General features: G+C 34.9%; 1 long non-coding RNA gene across 1 annotated transcript; it reads left to right on the top strand.

Annotated features, from left to right (window-relative positions):
- Positions 1–420: 420 nt before the first annotated feature.
- Positions 421–1,019, top strand: LOC109222196. The gene is made up of 2 exons (XR_002067368.1): positions 421–530; positions 639–1,019. It is a non-coding gene; the product is annotated as an uncharacterized LOC109222196 (long non-coding RNA).
- Positions 1,020–2,569: the final 1,550 nt, after the last annotated feature.

The following is a 2,569-nucleotide window of genomic DNA, read 5'->3' as shown; positions in this document are numbered from 1 at the left end:
TGGGTTCAAAGCTAAAAACCTTAAAAGTTGAACCAATAGAGTTTAAATCATGTATCCGCCTCTGGGTGTTTGGGTAGTGGCGTTATTCCAATTTGTTGTTTCAAGCATACATCCATGATATAGAAAAGAAGACACAATATCATCGAGAAACAATAGGAAGAAACAAATCGTTGATTAGAGAACAGTTCCAGGCTTTCTGAACTATGTGGATTCATTTTTATGACAAATAATAACAGCCTTATGTTTGGCCTATTGCTTGGAAGTTGGAATCTCTATAGTTTCTGTCTAGTACATTTTGTCCATTTCTCCCTGTAAGAGTTATAGTATCATCCAATAACGTAAATTCGCGTGTTTTAAGTAAGTGCAAAATTCCAAAAATGTCATTTGATCATATGTTGCTTCCAAGTTACTAGTATTGATAACCCTCATCGAATCTCTATACATAATGCAGGTCACAGCAGCATTATTAATGTCGGAAGCGAAATGATGCATTGAGCTTCAGAAGCAATGCTCCCTTGCTCTATGTATAGGTGCGCTGCTAAACTTCTTATTCTTACACTGGCACATTCTTCCTTTTCTCTAAATCCTCGGACTTTCACTTGGTTGAATCTTAAATCCCTTGATCATATCATTTTTAGGTGTAAATTCCATCACTCGACGAACAACAAATGATCAACTTTTACATGAAAATTCTGTTGGTAGTATGTGGGCTTCTTCAAATTAAGGATTCACAACTCCCTCAGATCCATTCTGCTGATAGTACCCCCTCACAGGGGACGTAGTAACATAACTTGATGGCGCTTGCCCCCGTCTCGCCTCCATTACATAGCTCACATTGTGTGGGTTTTCCTCTCAGGCCCCTTGAACAACTTGACCATATTCTTACTCTTAGAGATTCATTCATTAATTTTGTTTATTCGGACACGAATCGTGCTCTCTTTTTGACTGCCATACTGATGTGTATAAACTGTAATTCTTATTTGTGAGTGAAGGGATGTTGAAGTGCTTACCATTAATTATTCTGTATGGCTTTTCTAGTCTCCGAAATTGGTGTATTTTTCAACTTCTGTATGACTGCTCTGGCTTGCTTCTGTGCAACATGTTAGGACAACTAAACATTAGCAAATGTAGATTATATCAACGAAGCTTGTTATGAGTACCCAATCTTGCCGCAAAAAAAGCTTGGTATTTATGTGGAGAAGAATAAGGGGGCGGACGCATCATCCACCGAGTTTAGGACCATGTGCCACCAACTCTTGGGGATTTCTCGGCTATCACGAGTTTAGGACCATGTGCCACCAACTCTTGGGGATTTCTCGGCTATCAAAAGAAGGATTATATCGATGAAACTTTTGCACTTGTTTTACACGTTCAATTGACCTTAGTTCAAATTAATTAAATTTTACATTCATTGTAGTTTAACTAGATATAGCAAGTTATCTGAAGATTTTTCTAAGTAACTCATGTTCAAGATTTACAATTACTTGTAGTTGGCTTTACATAACCTAATGCTCATTCAAAAGTTAAAAGGAATTTTTACCTCCTATAGCAAAGGTTAACACCTTATTTATTTTAAATAAATACCATTTCAAAAAATTATATTCTATAGATACCTTTTAATGTTTATAGCAAAATATCTAACTTTGGTTACCTTCTACCCCTAAGCCACTAAATACGCTATTCAGTTACACTATTTTCTTTCTCTCTCTACTTTGATACATGCCATTCTCTTCCCCCATTCCCTGAAAACACGATGCTCAATCTCAAAATTTCTCTCACCCACATCACCTACCATTAGTCATAAACGGTGATTTTGCCTGGTATACCACGAAGACTTCTCTGAAATTCAAAGGAAAGACTAACTAGGTACTCAACCATGAAACCGACGTTGTAGACCCACGTTCCCCAAATTCTCATAATTAATCCAATCGTAAAAAGCCGTAGCCCCACTATTCTCGCCTCCACGTCTTCACCCACATACAAATTAGGGTTTGTTCTTGAACAAAGACGACAGAGTTTGGGGCTAAGCAACTTGATTTTCTGTTAATATATTTTAATGTATTTTCAACGTATCACACTGTATTTTCATGTATTTCATTGTATTCATTGTCTTTTTTTCCATTGTAATTCAATGTATCTCGCTGTATTCCATGTATTTCATTGTATTCACTGTCTTTTTTTTTACTTTGTATTTTCAATGTATCCCGCTGTATTCTATGTATTTCATTGTATTCATTGTCTTATTTTTCATTATAATTCAATGTATCTCACTGTATTCCATGTATTTCATTGTATTCACTGTCTTTTTTTTCATTGTATTTCCAATGTATCCCGCTGTATTCTATGTATTTCATTGTATTCACTGTCTCGCTATATGCCATGAATGTATTCATTTTTTTTAATAATATAATTTATGTATTCAGTATGTATTATATAATTTCTCTGTAAGATTGCTATGTTTTTTGGGGTATTTTTCGGTTTGAGTAATATTTTTTATAACTTGGAAATTACAAAATTCGTGTAGTTATAATTGAGTTTGTTGAGTTTATATTAGGAGTTCTATTATGTT

This window comes from Nicotiana attenuata, unplaced genomic scaffold (assembly GCF_001879085.1).
Source record: "Nicotiana attenuata strain UT unplaced genomic scaffold, NIATTr2, whole genome shotgun sequence".
In the NCBI taxonomy this organism is placed as follows: Eukaryota; Viridiplantae; Streptophyta; class Magnoliopsida; order Solanales; family Solanaceae; genus Nicotiana; species Nicotiana attenuata.
This window is presented reverse-complemented; position numbering and strand designations above follow the sequence as displayed.